Genomic DNA, 18,733 nt, shown 5'->3' on the forward strand with positions numbered 1-18,733 from the left:
ATTCTTTTTTAAGGTCTTAATGGCTTGCATCAGTTCCCCCAATGTAGGTTCCGGTGTTAAAACCTCCGGTCCATAGTAAGTTAGTTCCACCAGTTCCTCCCGTTCTAACCCTTCTACTTCTGGGTTCAGTAACTTTTGGAAGTATTCTGCCCACCTGTCAAGTACTTTATTACTCTCCCATATCAAATCCCCTTCTCTGTTCCTACACATATTTGTTCTGGCTTCTAACCCGGTCTTTCCTTCTTCAGTCTTTTGGTACAGTTCACGACTTTGCTTCTCTTCTCCTAACTGTTCAATTTCTTCCAGTTTTTTCTTTTCTAGTGCTCTTTTCTTCTGTCTGCAGACCCTCTTTGCTACACGGCATTTTTCATTATATTCATTCAGATTTGCTCAAGATCTTCCCTGCAATAATTTCATTCGTGCTATATTACAGTCCTCAATTCTTCTCATACATTCTTCATCATACCAATCTTCCTTCCTTTGAACGCGTTCATGTCTTAAAACCTCTCCAGCTGCCTCGAGGGTTGCAGTCTTACATTGTTTCCACATTAGTTCTATATGTTCATTTGATGTGTCTGTCTCATTCTACATCCCCTCTTCTATTTTCGTCTGATATGTTCTCCGTATGTCTTCCAAATTCAGTTTCTTATTGTTCCCTGTTTGGGTTTTAGTTATTTAGTTGATGTATGGTCTCCAGCTGAGTATCAATATCTCTTAAATTAATGTTTTGGTCTTGCCCTTAAGGCATAAGGTTGTTATTCTTTATACGGGCCTTCAGCCGAATTTTATATGAAGTGTTTTAAGATACGGCCTTCAGTCTTTTAAAATTGAAACTATTCTTTCTAGGGCTTAAGCCGTTAAATTATTTGCTGATGTGTGGCCTTCAGCCGAGTTTTAGTATCTCTTAAATTAATGTTGTTGTCTTTCCCTTCAAGCATAAGATTGTTATGCTTTTGTATGGGGCCTTCAGCCGAGTTTTGCATGAAATGTTTTAAGATAAGGCCTTCTGCCTTTGGATTGAAATTCTTATTGCTTAATATGCGGCCTCCAGCCAAGTTCCATTAAAATTAAATTGCTAAGGCCTTTAGCCTGTTTATAGTGAAGATTTAGAAAATATTTTTGGGTGAAATCTCCATAAGAGCCTTGTAGTTAAATTTCTTGCCTAGTCCTTGTGTCTTGGATTTTGGGTGTGGCCTTCAGCTGATCTAAAAGTAATCAGAGGAGGTCAAAGTTTTGAGTGTTTTGTATCCTTGTTGTAATATTGTGTGTTGATAAATAAAATTTGTATGTTGAGTGCAACTGGCAGCAACTTATTTTAGCCACTTTCCACAATCTAATCCTCTCTGTCCTGCTAGCCCAGGTATTTCACTGCTACTGCATCCCGACTGCACTGCTGGTCCGTCGACTGCCAGAGACACGACGACCTGGAAATACTATCGGTCGCTCCAGAGAAAGTGTTAACGCGCGCCGCCAGTCATTCTATCTGATACTCTGAACGTGTCTAAGCGTAGACACGTTCAAAGTACCAGGTAGAAGGATTGGTGGCGCGCGCTGACACGTTCAGAGCACACAGGGACAGGTACAAAGGCGTGCGCGTTAACACGTTCAGAGCAGTTAAAGGGTTAAAGTCTGACGTTAGTTCTGCCATAGTTCGCCACCTGTCCTGTTTTACCTGTCCACCCAGCCTACTATGTCCCACGTCTGTCCGACATCTGTCCCCACTACGTCGGGACGTCGCTTCACCTTGGTTTCGCCACATGTTGAAGACACTCATCACAGCACTCCTCAAACACCCGACAAGTCGTGCAGTTTGGGAAATGCTCGTGGCGGTCCTCCAGGCTATCACAATCTTCCCTCAGTCAAACTCAGATACATCGACGCCTTCCCCATTCACTCATGGACAACACGCTCATTGATACTAGTGCACCGTGCGTATGTCTCACGAACAATCGTTCCTCGCCTGGAGGGTTTTATAGCGACAGTAGATCGGTGGTCGTTATGGCTGACCAGTGTAAGTGGTGAAGCACACTGGGACTTGAATCGAATGAAAAATAGCAAGCCGCGTGAGGTAGCCGCACGGTCTGGGCGTCCTGTCACGGTTTGCGTGGCTCCTCCCGTCGGAGGTTCGAGTCCTCCCTCGGGCGTGTGTGTGTGTGTGTATGTGTGTGTGTGTGTGTGTGTTGACATTAGCGTAAGTTAGTTTAAGTTAGAATAAATAGTGGCGTAAGCTTATGGACCGATGTCCTCAGCAGTTTGGTCCCATAAGATCTTACCACAAATTTCCAAATTTCGAAAAACAGCAAATATCGTGACTTGTCGGATACAACTCTACTACTAAGGTCCATTGACGACTTGCCACTTCCTATATAGAGGGCAGGAGATTGTAAAATTAAATATGAACACTATGAGAAGTTCGACATTGGTCAAACAGGCAGGAAGTTAATAGTAGATTTCAAGGACAACTCCGCCATTGCAGTTCATGAGATTTAAGTGTTCATTTGAAGTCTTGCAAACATACAAAAGGTCAAATGGAGAATAACGTGAAATTACTTCGTAAACAAAGTAAAGGTACCTGTATGAATCTACTAGAAATACTGAGATTTTCTGTAACTTTAAGTTACACCCAGATTACATTTTAAATTTACAAAAAGGTTCAAGAAACAAAATTTTTTAGAAAATTCAGCTAAAATATTGCAACTAGGCTACAATAATATTTTAAGTAACGTAAATATTCAGCGTGTGCCAATGTCTACATAGGGGGCCAGTTACTCAGATCTTGGTGCCTATGTAACCAGGGTACAGTTAGGTTAACATAAGGTAATTATCTGGATAGTACCTCAGAGTAGTCTTCATTTTATTTTACAATGACCTTAATAAATTTCAAATCTGAACACAGAGTCTAAAACAACATATTTAGGCACTAACGTATATATAATATTTCTGATCAATACAAAAATAACGTAAGTCCAGGAATAAATGTACCAAGATTCTGACACAGTTTTCCTTCCAAAATGATGAATATCTAGAAAATGAAGTAATTGGTTTTATAAATGACTTTTTTCATCCTTTTCCGATATAACTGTAGCTTTACTTTTCATCCCTTGCCACTTATTGATCAGAAAACTAATCAACTGCTGTTGAACCCTCATCAGTGACATACAATTGTGCTGACAGCCTAGGTTTATAACATTTGTAACCTGATTCCTAAGTTTATACTCAGTTTTGTCTCTATAACATTGACTTACATTACCAAATTTTATTATTAAAAATTTTACATTATTGATATGGTGAGGCGAAACAAGTTCTGTATCATTTACGGGGTACAGAGGCGAGCGAGCGTGCTGGGGCTTACTCCAGTTAACTATTACCAGTCCCACGTCATCATAACGCGCCTGTGCTTAACATGCAAAGGAGTGCACCATAGCTTACAAATGAAAATAAGAATTAAAGTAACTTTTCAATACGAAACTTCCTGGCAGATTAAAACTGTGTGCCCGACCGGGACTCGAACTCGGGACCTTTGCCTCTCTCGGGCAAGTGCTCTACCATCTGAGCTACCGAAGCACGACTGACGCCCGGTACTCACAGCTTTACTTCTGCACACAGTTTTAATCTGCCAGGAAGTTTCATATCAGCGCACACTCCGCTGCAGAGTGAAAATCTCATTCTGGAAACTTTTCAATACTTCGTCAGTGTATGCTTAAGTATTTTAATGTTAACATTATAAAGTCTCAGAGTGATGGAATGAACATGTTAGGCAAAATATACCCTCTTAAAACAGAGATAAGAGGCGTTGAATAATAAATTTAGAAAGCTATATATTAGTCAGAATACGCAAATGTATGTCACAATTAAAAGTGACAGTCTGAACGTGATCAGAACAATATTTGGGTTAATATCGTTGTTTTTACGAAAAATTGAAGCCGTTAAATATTAGACTCGGAAAGCTAAAAACTCGCATGTAGCCTCGGTTTCATGTAAAAAAAATTCACTATGTGACACCAATAATCTACCCCTTTTAGTTTTCAAGTTATTTGCTAAAAAACCAAATTTGCAACAAAAAAGTCCGTCTTCATGATGGATTAAGTAGCATTTGTATTTGTAACAGAAAGTTCTAACTACAGCACTCGATTACAATAATGCAATTATACAGCTTACCAAGTTTCGAGAATGTATTGTATGTAGCTATGAATACAAGGAATCTTAAAGGCCGTGCCAGGTAGGTGCACGGTCTAGGGGTCGCCTTGCCACGGTTCGCGCGGCTGCCCCAGTCGGAGGTGCGAGTGCTCCCTCGGGCATGGGTGTGTGGGTGTTGTCCTTAGCATCAGTTAGTTTAAATTAGATTGAGTAGTGTGTAGGCCTAGGGACCGATGACCTCAGCAGTTTGGTCCCATAGGAACTTACCACTACCAATTTTAAAGAGGCAGTTCGGAGGTCATGTTCTACTGTCGGTTCCATTCCAAAAATTTTGGCGGAAAGGTTTAAATGCAGTCGAGCTAAAGCCTTTTCAGTAACTAAAGCAAGCATAGCTCTATCCATATAAAAATTAAGAAGACTGTAAATTGTTAAACGACGGAGCTATGAATTAATGTGTCTAAGAAAGGGACCATTCAGGTCGGTTGATAGCAGCTGTTTCGTTTGGCGGTCCGCTGCGCCCCTACATAAATACAGCCAGAGAGGCAGTGGGAGAGCCGGCCACGGTGGTCTAGCGGTTCTAGGCGCTCAGTCCGGAGCCGCGCGACTGCTGCGGTCGCAGGTTCGAATCCTGCCTCGGGCATGGATGTGTGTGATGTCCTTAGGTTAGTTAGGTTTAAGTAGTTCTAAGTTCTAGGGGACTGATGACCACAGATGTTAAGTCCCATAGTGCTCAGAGCCATTTGGACCTTTTTTTTTGTATCAGACTGTGAACGCCAGTCAAACGCCGGCGTGCGTTGTACCTTCGATGACGTTAGAGCTGGGCAGACTTTAATGCGTTTTCGGTAAAAGGAGAAAGTGAACTAGAGAGGACTGCACACAGTACTAGATCACTTCGATTTCACGGAAGTAACTGTTCATGTGCTGCGCGTAATGCTGAAAAAACAGCGTGGCAAGTGGCGAGATTATTTTACACCTCTAAGGCGAGCATTTAACTTACCGTGATTAGAAGTCAGAGCGACCGAATATCTTACTTGGAACTTTCCGCAGAGATCGCCTCTGAACTGTTAATAGTGGTGATTCCGATAAGGATATTAGTTACAGTAGTAAGACATATTTTGTGCATGTGAACTTTTACAGAATATTCAAGCACTTAAAATTCAAAACTTTTGTTTATAGTCACAGCTCATGATCTCTCTGAGTAAATAGCAAGTGGGAACATATGTTTTCCAGTGACCACAAAGGAAAATGTGGACTTGCAAACTGGAAACTGAGACCAGTGTGTTCACCATCGCTTTCTGGCTGGCCACATCAGTAGTTTTCAGGCTCTTGTAGATGGCGAAGGTACGTGGTGCAACAACCCCCCCCCCCCCCCCCCCCCCCCCGCTATGTCGATAAAGCAGTCATGAGCCGTTAACTACTCTCTGTGAGGTATGTTCTTTAAATAAATGAATGATTGTTTAACGTCTCTCTCACTGCCGTGAAAGAGACACACTTACGTTTTACCTCTACTTACAATTAGAAGCCTTTTTCATTAGAGGTATGGTAGCCCTTTTCAAACATGTAACATTTATGTAAATATGGTAAAATATATTTAAGTTAATTTAATCAGTTGTTCTAATAATTTCATTAACCTTAATCACCACTATATTAAATAACTATCCATGTTTCTCATTACAGCTTTAGATTGTGGGACTTCGCCATATGGCGATAACAAAGACATGTATTTCGCCAGCAGAAATTTTCAATGCTGTTAGTGCAAATTGCACGGCGAAAATATCTAAGAACCTCGTCTCCTTGAGCTTTTAATTCGGGTATTTTAGTGTGAGATACCTTCAAATCTTTCAGCAATTATTTCCGTTTCAAATAACACGGTCACGGCATCCTTTTGTTAAACAGGCAATGGCACAACTGCTAATGTTTTCTCAATAAGATTACAGTTCTTCCAGCAAGTCTTACGCACTTACCCCGCTACATAAGTAAGACGCTTCTTTATATATTATCCATCTATTTCAGCTAAATTTTATCACAATCACTAATTGCGAAATTCAATATCCAGCCATCAGACCTTTCGCGGGATCGTCTGGTAAACATCATTACCCTCTTTTCATGTTATCCCGTCTAAGTAAAAGGACAGACATAAACTGATGAAATACATAAGGGAAAAAGATACAGATGAAGTGGAAGGTACGCACAGACAATTTAAGTGTGTTTACATAATGACATGACGAAGTAATGTCCATTTGATTACAAGCCTCCACCCCACTATGTGCACACATAATTGACCCGCACGAGTTCAGGGTAATGTTAACATTTGCTCGCGCGCGCGCGCGCGCGCGCGCGCGCGCGTGTGTGTGTGTGTGTGTGTGTGTGCGTGTTAAAAAAATAGAGACGTGTTTCCCTTTCTTCCCCAGAGCGGGAAACAGACATATTACGACTTAAACGGAGTGGTCGGTCTCGCGAAGGAAGTCATGTGACGAAGGAAGTGAGGACAGGGCCTCCACTAATGGCTTAGGTATGCTATTTGATCATATCGCTCCTTGTTGTGGCCGAGTGGGAGAATTCTGCTTGTTTATGCTGCGTTTCCTGCAGTTCAGGCTTGGCTGTTAACTTCGAGAAGTACCTTAACAAGGAAGTGAGGCCAAATACATTAACATTACCACACAACACTTATGGCTGTAAAATTGTTATTCGCGAACAGTCACAGCGGAAAATGCTTTTGGTGGGAACCTTGTGTTAAAAATTCTTTCGTATCTCACAGGAGATTGGCATTGAAATTAACTTATTACTGTTATCCATGGTGGCCATTTTGTGTTTGTGTTCACCAGTGTCATTTGTCCTGAGTGATTCCACTGAATCGCATGATGAAGTTGAGCGGTGTGTTTCTTTTTATTATTACCTAGCTACAGAAACCTTTCAATATTACGTTCTTTATTATCCTTAAGCTATATTCATTTTGAGAATGACAAAGCCGAATATACTTAACAGCATATAACAATAACTGCTTTTGTTTATATTCTACTGTAACTTTAAATGTCTTAAAGTTTGAGTCAAACACCTTTCTGCAACTTCCGTCCTTTTGGTGGCCATATTTTATTTGTGTTTAAATTGTTGTTTTTAGTTTTATAATGCTGCTGTTAATTCCTTTGCTTTCTGTCTGTTATACACTGAAGAGCCAAAGAAACTGGTACACTTGACTAACATCGTGTAGGGCACTCGCAAGCACGCAGAAATGCCGCAACACGACGTGGCATGGACTCAACTAATATCTGAAGTAGTGCTGGAGGGAACTGACTCCATGAATCCTACAGGGCTGTCCATAAATCCGTACGAGGGGGTGGATATGTCTTTTGAATAGCACGTTGCAAAGCATCCAAAAACCATCCCAGATATACCAATTATGTTCATGTCCGGGAAGTTTGGTGGACAGCGGACGTGTTTAAACTCGAATGAGTGTTCCTAGAGCCAGTCTGTAGCAATTCTGGACGTGTGGGGTGCCGCAGTGTCCTGCTGGAATTGCCCAAGTCCGTCGGAATGTACAAGGGACATGAACCGATGCAGGTGATCAGACAGGATGATTAGGTACGTGTCACCTATCAAGAGTAGTATCTAGACGTATCAGGGGTCCCATATCACTCCAACTGTACACGCCCCACACTTTTACTGACATGCAGGATCCATGGATTCATGAGGTTGTGTCCATACCCGTACACGTCCATCCGCTCAGTACAATTTGAAATGAGACTCGTTCGACCAGTAACAGGTTTCCAGTCATCAAAAGTCCAATGTGGGTGTTGACGGGCCAAGGCGAGGCGCAATATTTCGTGTCATGCAGTCATCAGGGTTACACGAGAGGACCTTCGTCTCCAAAAGCGCATAACGATGATGTTCCGTTGAACGGTTCGCTCCCTGACACTTGTTGGCGGCCCAGCACTGAAATCTACAGCAATTTGCCGAAGGGCTGCACTTCTGTCACGTTGAACTATTCTCTTCAGTCGTCGTTGGTCCCGTTCTTGCAGGACCCTTTTGCGGCAGCATCGATGTCGGAGATTTGATTCCTGATATTCGCGGTACACTCATGAAATGGTGGTACGGAAAAATCCCCACTTCATCGCTGCCTCGGAGATGCTATGTCCCATCGCTCGTGCGCCGACTTTAACACCACGTTCAAACTCACTTACATCTTGATAACCTGCCATTGTAGCAGCAATGACCGATCTAACAATTGCGCCAGACACTTGTTGTCTTACATAGGCGTTGCCTACCGCAGTGCCGTATTCTGCCTGTTTACTTATCTCTGTATTTGAATACGCTTGCCGATACCAGTATCTTCGACTGGTCGGTGTAGTAATCCGTTATATTTATCCTGTCCATTTGTTATTACCATTCCGATATCCGCTCCCGTCTCTGTCACTGACAACACAGATAACGAATTTTCCTGAATACATATAAGGTTTGACCTAATTAACAGTTGTACTTTCACTGTGAGTGTTCTGTAACCTGTGGACTAGATATAAACACGTAGCTCCTTGTTGCCCGTTTGACTTTATTTGAAGGAGTAAATCGTTTATTCCGGTCGATGGCTGTTTCTTCATAATTCGTATACTTAGTCGATCAAACCAGATGTTTTATTACTGACCGGTTACATTTATATTATCTGTAACCCCTTGTTTATATCACTTGCAATGCTGTACCTAGGTCTGTTGCATTCATGTCATTCGCAACCTGAGGTCTAGGTTAGCTGCATTTGTGTATTTATTATTGACCTGTAATTTTACGTTTATAATGTATACAGTTCTGTAATATGTTTTCTTTGAATGATTAGTGAAATGTATAAGATCAGTTTTAATTTTTGTAATCAGTTGAACCAAAGGTCTATGCCATTTGCAATCCAAAGCCTAAATTTTGTTACATTTATGTTTTATTATAGGCCAATAATATGAGTCCATACTTTATATAAGTTCATGATACGTCTTCATTGCTTGTGCAATTGTATAAAACTTTTTTTTCGATTACCTCACTCTCTCCAGCATTCGATGTTTACATTAATTTGTAACTTGCCTCTAACATTATATGTCTGTTTATCTTGACAAATGCCAAGGTCAGTTTACAGTTATTCTTTGTATTCTACACACAGGGTGCCCCACAAAACAGCGACACCAAAACATGAAAAAAGATCTCTAGTAAATTTCGGCTCTAAAATGCATACCTTAAGGGCTATGAGAACTTGTCCAGCAGAAGATATGTGTTTCACACTATTGAAGATGAGCAAGTGCTCGTAGCTCTTAAGGTATGCATTTTAGACCCCATGTTTACTGGCCGTATTTTTCTAGTTTTGATCCATACTACCTCCTTCCAGAAGGAGTTCTCCCAGTTGAAGAGATGTGTTTCGTAGTATCGAAAATGAGTAAGTGCTGACAGCTCATAAGGTATGCATTTTAGATTTCCTGGTTAATGTACATTTTGTCCTGTTTTAGTGTTAGGAAACTGGCCCTAAAGCCTGTCGGTGTTTCTTGGAACACCCTGTGTGTACAATGTTGAATCTCAGTCATATAGTCAGCCAATAGTTTTCCACGTGAAAGCTGAAACATTGGTTGCAGTATGCCTTTCTTTGTAATTCTGAACTCATTTATGAGTCGATATCGCTAACTTTTGTTATATTTAGGAAAAGAATGGCACTTGATATCGTGTCTTAAATATGGAATTGTGGCACTCCGTCACTACAATGGCAACCTCAATGACTGTCACTACTACATACAAATTTGTTTTATGTAGAGCTACTGTAATGCCAAAAAAATAGTTACCTTATTTCACTTCTAAAACATACAAATTATTCAGCTGCCGTGTTTTTACGACATAGCGTTATCTAGGATAGTACTCCTCGTTCTATACTTGGTGTAGTTCGACTGTTTATAGTAACCACAGCATGTTACCAACATTGAAATAGTATTTTATTAATCATACTCTCGTTATTTTTCCACTGCCTATGGTATAGAGTTGTATGACTGTGATACAGAACTTCATATGTTTTAGTCGTTGATATTATATTCTTTGGTCATCTTGGATTACGTATAACTTTGACGACACTGCTTGTCAACTTTGAGCAGTCTTTACGCAACCTGTTATATATTGGAATTTGACTAGTTGCATGATTTATAACATTACCCAAATTATCTGTATTATATATACCATCGTGGTACATCGTTTGTTTGGGTCATTTATGAGTGGTATGCATTTTTGAGCAACCTGACGTATTGTTTTGTAAACAGTAACCATCATTTCGATGTACGGAAGTATAATTTAGAGATTGTTACTTTTTTTGGTCTGTTAATACTACATACGTTTCATTTTTTTTCTTAGTCTTCCCATGACGATGGGCGTAGTAAACAAAACTGCCAAAGAATAAATTGGAAAATGTACATCTGATGGCTATGAAAAGGTTCTTTTTTTCAGATGCTTAGCACCTGTTGTAAGCTACCTTTATAAAGTAATCTCATAAATACGCTGGACATTACGTGTTGTACACCTAAAATTAGAGTAACTTCAGTCACAATGTGGTGATGTGTGTTATCAAGCGGGGTAGCTCCTTCCTGCCATTCTGTCAGAACTCCACAGTGACCACCCTTATTGCGCTGATTCCGCACAATCGACTGGCACATACTGTGGTATAATAGATCGATACCACACTCAGCAGCGTCTCACAGTCGACAACAGAAGTGCACGTTTCAGGCAGACGCCGATAACGGTCGCGCGAGGACACGATGGATCCAATGATGCGTGCCCACTGAGCCATACCTTCAGCAGCTCAGACTACACGCGCCGTCTGCCGCCACAATGTAGGATGGCCAGTGGCAGCTGCATGTCCCTCTCTCAGTCGCAGTCTTCTACAGTCTTCAGTCTAATCAGCCCTCAACAGTTTACTCATAAGAGACTTCCTGGCAGATTATAACTGTGTTCCAGACAGAGACTCGAACTCGGGACCTTTGCCTTTCTCGGGCAAGTGCTCTACCAACTGAGCTACCCAAGCACGACTCACGCCCCGCCCTCACAGCTTTACTTATGCCAGCAACAGCAACCCTATCACTAAACTGTTCACGGTAACACTCTCTCGTCGAAGAAGGGACGAGGGAAATGAAGCTTCAATAGTTAAACTAAAATTCAAGGTGAAAGGATGTCAATGATAAGATTCGCTGATGACATTGCTAGTCTCAGTAGAAGTGATGAAGAATTACAGGATTTGGTGAACGTAATGAACAGTCTAATGGATACAGAATACGGATTGCGAGGAAATCGATGGAAGACGATAGTAATGAGAAGTCGCAGAAACGTGTGAATCCGCTGTTCCGGCGTCCCTACAAGCATGAAGTTATGTCTTTGCTCTCGCTCATTGTGCAAAGCCCGTCTCCATACCGATGCGGGCTTTGGACAGTGAGCAGATTTAAACGTGGCGCAGGCCTGCTCGCGCCATGTGACGTCAGTCGGTCCTGAGGCGGGACGGAGACGCGGGGAGCTGCCCAACTTGCCTTTCAAGCATACACCACTTCGACCCTCTCTGGAAAGTTCCAGACGCTGCCATTACATCTGTACAGAGTGTTCATTTTAACTGAAGTCATTGAAATAACTCCAAAACTACACACCAAATCAAAAGAAGTTGTAATTTCAATTTATTTGTCTCGGAGGAGGACATCCAACTATACCATACTCGATCCCCCACCCTACCCTGTGCGTGGGTGGCGGGGAGCAACTTTGAAATCTTCAGTAGGAGCCCCGCGTTTTTTATTGCAGATTACGATTCTACGGCAAAATCTACGTTCGTTTTTTCAGAAGCATTTTCATCGTCTCGCCACACATGGCGCTGTAATTGGAGGAGTAGAAATGGCTGCACAATCGCAATTTAGGACATGCTACTCAGTGGTTCTTGAATATCCAAAACGCCACGTGGAGCCCACTCTATCCTTCGATGGTAGGGCAGGTAGTATTTCGTAATTTATAGTAGGAAATTCCATTCCCAACGTCGTATTCCTGCGACATAGCAAACGGGGAACTACCCGATGCGGCACCGTGGCCTTGTGACGAACTACGACTTGTCACAACAGGCAGTATACTGCGACCGGAGCTCACGTATCAGGCAGACGCAGACGAAATAACGGATATAAACATTACAATACTTGTACAGTGTTTATTGCCTGCTCTCCTTTTCCAGAGTAAGCTTACTCTCGTTCGTTCTGTTACAAGGTTGTGTACACCCTTATGTCTGATGGCAGCGTACAGACCGATGAAAGGAAACGAAGCGAACGTCGTTCAGAAGAAGCTAATGAAGTAGTTATACTTGCGCCAGTGCACCGCAATCCACCTATAAGCGCCCGGAAGTATCGTAATAAGTATCATCCCATACCACGTGTCGCTGAATCAAGAAATCGATGGCGCCGATTTCAGTAACCGGGTCGTGCTTTGCGAATGGTCAGCCGGCCGTTGTGACCGAGTGGTTCTAAGCGATTCAGTCCGGAACCGTGCTCTACTACGGTCGCAGTTTCGAATCCTGCCTCGGGAATGGATGTGTGTGGTGTCCTTAGGATAGTAAGGTTTAAGTAGTTCTAAGTCTAGGTGACTGATGACCTCAGATGGTAAGTCCCACAGTGCACAGAGCGATTTGTATTTGTGAATCGTCACGTCAACAAATCCAAACAACCTAGAGGCTCATTGCCGAGGTACTATTTTCCGATGGGTCTTCATTCACAAACCATCGTTGCGTTAACTGCCATAACATGCATTACTGGAGTGTTGACAGTCCCCACTGGTTACGCCAAGTTGACCATCAGCGTGCTTGGTAGGTTAACTTATGGTGTGGCATCATGGCGAGCTAACTCAATGGTCCACATTACATCGATGGCACTTTGAAAAAACGCAGATATCGAAAATTTTTGAATAGAAACTATCGGTACTACTGTAGGATGCTGCCCTGGGCGTTCGATAACGTATGTGGATTCAGAATGTCGGTTGCCCTGCTCATTACATAACTGAAGCACAGGAGGTATTAGACCGCGTTTACACTGGTCAGTGGATCGGTACAGGTGGCCGTATTAATTGGTCGCCAGATCTGATGTCGCCGGATTTGTTTATGTGTGGATATTTAAAAGATAAAATGTAGAAGCAAGAGCCAACAGGTCGTGAAGACATGGTCGATCGCATTAGAAAAGCTGTGCTGACATTTCCACAGGTATGCTTCTGTCCTGTGTGCGCTCATTTGAAAAGTGCCTCACTAAGTCCACTGAAGTTGATGGTACTACGTTTGAACACTTGCTCTTAATTGGAAAAGTAGAGTAGCGTTCGCCTCGTAGCATGGTCACAACAGCGCGTCGAGAAGTTCCTTGTTCGATGTGTCAGAGGAATACAACATTGGGAATGGGGTTTCGAATTAAAAGTTATGGAACAGTAGTCTCTCCAACCGTTGCAGCATTGAGGTGGGTACCACGTTCCACTGGATATTCAAAGGCCATTGTCTAGTACGAGACGATTGTATTCACGTTTCTATATCTCGCATCACTCAGCCATATGTGGCGAAACGAAGAAAATGCTTCTGACACAGCGAAAGTAGATTTTGCCGTACAGTCGTCATCTGTCATAAAGGACGGCAGTTCCCATTGAAAGTTTCAAAATTTCCCCCCGCCACCTATGCACAGGATGGGGGGATGGAGTGTGGTTTCATTGGATGTCCTCCACCGAGACAAACAAATTATGATTATAACTTTTTTTATCCGATGTGCAGTTTTCGAGATATTTCAATTTATTCAGCTTTCCCGCGGAACTTCTGTGAAGTTTGCAAGGTATGAGTGAGACCTGGTACTGGCGGATGTAAATCTTCGAGGAAGAATCGTCAGAGTGCTTAGGAGGCTCAACTGTATATACCGGCACTGTAGCTCACCGTGTTCGGTCAGAGGGCTGGCTACCCTCAGTAATAAAAAAAAGTAAAAAATAAAAATAATAAAAAAACTGAGTCAAGCATTCAGCGAAAAACTCGATGGGATGTTATGTGACGTCCTTCCCTGCCATGTAATGAGAACAACGACGACCAAAATGAAGAGAAAGGAACAAAAAAAAATGTTGATAGAGCACTTTCCCAAGTAATGCAAAGGTCATGTGTTCGAGTCCCATTCCTCCACAAAGCTTTCATCTGACAGGAAGCTTCATATCAGCACACCCTCCGCGGCAGCGTAAAATATTCACCATGAATCCACGATGAGTCCGACATCCTGCATGCAATTTTCTATAGAAGCGTAGTTTTCGATAAGGCGTTACTTTTATATGATGCAAATTTTGTGTCACGAGAAACGTAGCATTCATTTCGTTAGCAGGACAATTGCTGATCAACAACATCATTTTCACCAGAACTATGGTTATTATGCTCCTATTTTTATAAACGTATTCTTTTTGTTTAGTAAGTTCTTCTGGCTGCGTGTTCTATATAATTTTTTTTGCAAATATAACTTCTAGAAAAGCCTCCAGTTGTATATTTGGGAAACGCTTCAAGATATGAAACAACAAATTTATGAGATAAATTGTTTTGTAAAAAATACATTTGTAAATTGACGGTAGGAAACTATTTTTTTTTCGTAGTGGTGTCAGCATGTTTTAAATCCCATTTACTGAAAATGCCCATTCAATCCAAAAGCATAGTTGATAAAAACCAGCATCCTCGCCATCATTGATTTAATATTGGGACAGGAACGCAACAAAAATATAAAATCAACATTGTAGCGTTGTAACGTCATTTAATATGCTTATACAGTACAGTTTTAAGAAACATTCGTTACTTAACTATTCTATACTCTACCAATTATTTTATAGATCAGTCCTTAATGAACATATGTATGTGTGTGTGTGTGTGTGTGTGTGTGTGTGTGTGTGTATTTGTACAATCGATCACGTTTGTGTGAATGAGTCGGTGTGTACTTACACATAGTTAACATTGTCCCGCTGTAATAAGTCACTTTTTATGCTACATTTATGTCTCAGTCTTAATTATGTCGAACGCACCGTACGTTATTGTCAACTTGTTAATGCATTCCAGCAAAGTGGTTACATAACAGAGCTGGAAAGTAATGTTAGAGCAATTATGAGTTACTGTGAGGTCATTTTTATTTGTAAACCAAAGCTGTGTTCCTTAAAAGACATCGAAGTCGCCGTTGACAGTATAAAATATTTGTTACTATTGCAAATTCGGCCTTATGGCCATTTTCAAGTAACACTGCGAAGTTATCCTGTTACAGTTTGCAGTCTTCCAGTTTCGTGTGGTTCTTTTAAGAAATTTCATATGACTGTGAATTCCAACCATGAGAAGTTAATCAAAGCTGGATTGTTGGCGACTAGGGCAAGCGGATGAGGTTCCAGGAGCGTCGTCGTCTGGACGACTCGGCGGGAACATGTGGCTCCGGCGGAGACCACATACCAGCGAATCCTCTGTCGGGCACGCACTTGGCGTTGACGGGCCAGTCACAGATGCCTTCTGCCTTGTTGTACTGCAGCCCGCTGGGGCATTCGAACGTGACCGGCTTCCCGTGGTCGCACATGCAGAAGCGGCTGCAGTTGAATGCGTGCGGCAGTTGGATAACCAGAGTGTCGTCGCCGTTGTACTTGGGACAGCCGCCGACCGCGGGGCACTCCGTGCTCTCTTGCGGCTTCACTGGAATGACGTCGACCGGCGCGGGCGCCGTGCTGGAGGGCTCGCGCGTGAAGATGACGGTCTGGGCGCCGGGCGGCGCTGGTTTGTCCGCCTCGGATTCGGGCGGCGTGCCGACGGAGCAGCCCGCAGCTGCCGGCCAGTCGCACACCTTGAGCACCGCGTTGAAGTGCAGCCCGCTGGGGCACACCATCATGGTGGGCTCGGTGGAGACGCACTCGTAGAAGACGGAGCAGTTCCTGTCGTCCCGCAGAAAGGTTATCGAGCCCGAGCCGGAGAACGTGGAGCAGCTGCCGACGGGTGAACCGAGGGCAACGCTCGTCGTCAGAACAAGCCAGAGGCTGGCTACGATGAAACCTGAAACATGCAATGACAGCATGAGCGGAATATGTTCTCACTATCTAACGAATGCAGGGTATCAGAGTATCCTTAGTGGTCCACAACGTGCCGGCCGAAGTGGTCGTGTGGTTCTAGGCGCTGCAGTCTGGAACCGCGAGGCCGCTACGGTCGCAGGTTCGAATCCTGCCTTGGGCATGGATGTGTGTGATGTCCTTAGGTTAGTTAGGTTTAACTAGTTGTAAGTTGTAGGGGACTAATGACCTCAGAAGTTGAGTCCCGTAGTCCTCAGAGCCATTTGGTCCACGACGTAAGAACAGTGAAAAGATTTGATGCTCTCCGCGAAAGAATGGGTTTTATTCCCAGCCTTCGATTATTTATGCCCTTTCTTATTTTCTTTTGTTCACATTGACTGAAGTTTCGTCCCTACACCGTTTACCTCTTCTGACGTCCCACCAGTCTACGGGGTCTTATTTATTAGATTACTGTTTCATCACAGCAGCTAATTTACTTTTGTGGTTGTCGAGCGGGAGGATGGGCAAGTGTCGCTATACCCCTCGTCACAGATGAGTCCCAATGGCCTCCATCTCCTCCTCCGTACACAAGCATTTTGCATTCACTTTGTATCCCCTGCAACAGCTCTGACCCCCAAGCATCATTTCTGTCCTAAATACCTCCATCATACCATTTGAAAACGCCATGGAATACGAGCAGATGGCTTTTTTCATTAGATGGGACTCTACCTTTGACAGTTGTTTTATCTGATCAAAGCACTGACGACGTAGTTCAGCGCATCAGAAGAAACGTGCTCGCAGAGCAAGCTGAGCCCAGCAAGGTACGAGCACGGCGAACGGCGAGCGAGGTACCCCCATCACCGGCAGATGGCCGAGAGAGGGAGAGGGGGGGGGGGGGGGGAGGCGAATGGAGAGTCGAGTGGGGGACACAGCTGCCGTCGCATTTTCGTCACAACGCTTAAATCCGCGTCCAGTTGCATGGAAATGACGACAGGAAATAGTACTGCTACAAATGAAACAAATAAACAAAAATACACACTTGCCACTTTATATAATTATTGTTTACTTCTACATTTTTATTACTTTATTTTGTCAGCTGTTGTATTGAAGTGTGAGGTTCACTGTTCTCTTGCACTTTTTCCCTTTTACAGTTTCACCTGTGCCCAGAGGAGTAACTCTTCTTGCGCACTGCAGCCTGCGACCAGACAGCGAATTCCTCGGCCTCGTCATCTTGCTTTACATTGCAGAGACCAGTTTCTCGCAAGTAAACGTGGAACCGAACACTGATTATTATTGTTATTTGTGGGAAAGAGGAAATCTATGCTTAGGGAAGTGTTTATAGAATTTCAAGGTGTTTTCTTTGTACTGACAACTGTCTTTACATTCTGTGTCATAGAGAAGTTCAATAATTTCTAGTAGCAGTTCGTGACGAATCTGCTTCAACGGATTCTTCACTCTGCAGTAGAACGCACTGCTCTGTTAAACGTTCTGACTGACTGTAGCGCATGTACCAGAGCTGTTAGATAATGGGCGATTGAGCTGCGTGAGTTAGGGCCTCATCTACTAAATTGTCTGGAGATAATGGCGTAACACATAAGAAATGAATCACCTTGATTTGTTTCCACGTCAGACACGTAAGCAAATTAGACCATCGATGTTCGTATGCTGTTAAATAAGGAACGTAATTTCGTTCATTTATTTGTGCACCTAACTGAAGAAAGTATGCTGAACACTAATATACAGCATTTTAGAAGAGTCAAACTATATCGGTATGGAACTTCCTGGCAGATTAAATCTGTGTGCCGGACCGAGACTCGAACTCGGGACCTCTCCCTTTCGCGGGCAAATGCTCTACCAACTGAGCTACCCAAGAACGACTCACGCCCCGTCCTCACGGCTTTACTTCTGCCAATACCTCGTCTCCTACCTTCCCAATTTTACAGCTCTCCTGAAAACCTATGGTATGGAGCATAATATTTTACTTTCCTCTCTAATGAAATTATTTAGTGTAACATGTAAAAAGTAGGCCTGAAAATCGATTACAATCAAACTAAAATAACGTATAAATAGACTGTGAAAGAAACAGCATAAATTAACAATGAAGTCGCAGATCCGGTTCAAGGCTTTTGGCGCTGAGGGCAGCTGGAAAGAATCCTTCGATTTACTGGAATGGAAATGGAAAGGTGAGTAATGGTGACTCAAAATACTTGTTGTAAACAAATGAATTTTTCTATGCAAGATTTCGATGTTTGTCAAGGAGAAAAATTACGGTTAGTTTGTATTGATATTTTGACGTGGGGACGTAAGGGATCCGCTATTGCAACGAAACTCAATAAAATTAGACAGATGATCAGTGTACGATGGAGAGACATCGTGTCGGACTGTAAGAACTAATTATAATTGCAATGGAAAGTAAATGGATGTTGACAGGACACGTAGACAATAGACTGTGTAGTCGATATAGTCAATACGTTCAAAATTGGCTTCAACGATGAGGAATGCCAAGAGGATGACGTAATGGAAGGCAGCTCGTCAACATTAGAAAACGTACAGTATGGACGTAGAAGCGTAC

The sequence above is a fragment of the Schistocerca piceifrons genome, chromosome 3 (assembly GCF_021461385.2).
Source record: "Schistocerca piceifrons isolate TAMUIC-IGC-003096 chromosome 3, iqSchPice1.1, whole genome shotgun sequence".
In the NCBI taxonomy this organism is placed as follows: domain Eukaryota; kingdom Metazoa; phylum Arthropoda; class Insecta; order Orthoptera; family Acrididae; genus Schistocerca; species Schistocerca piceifrons.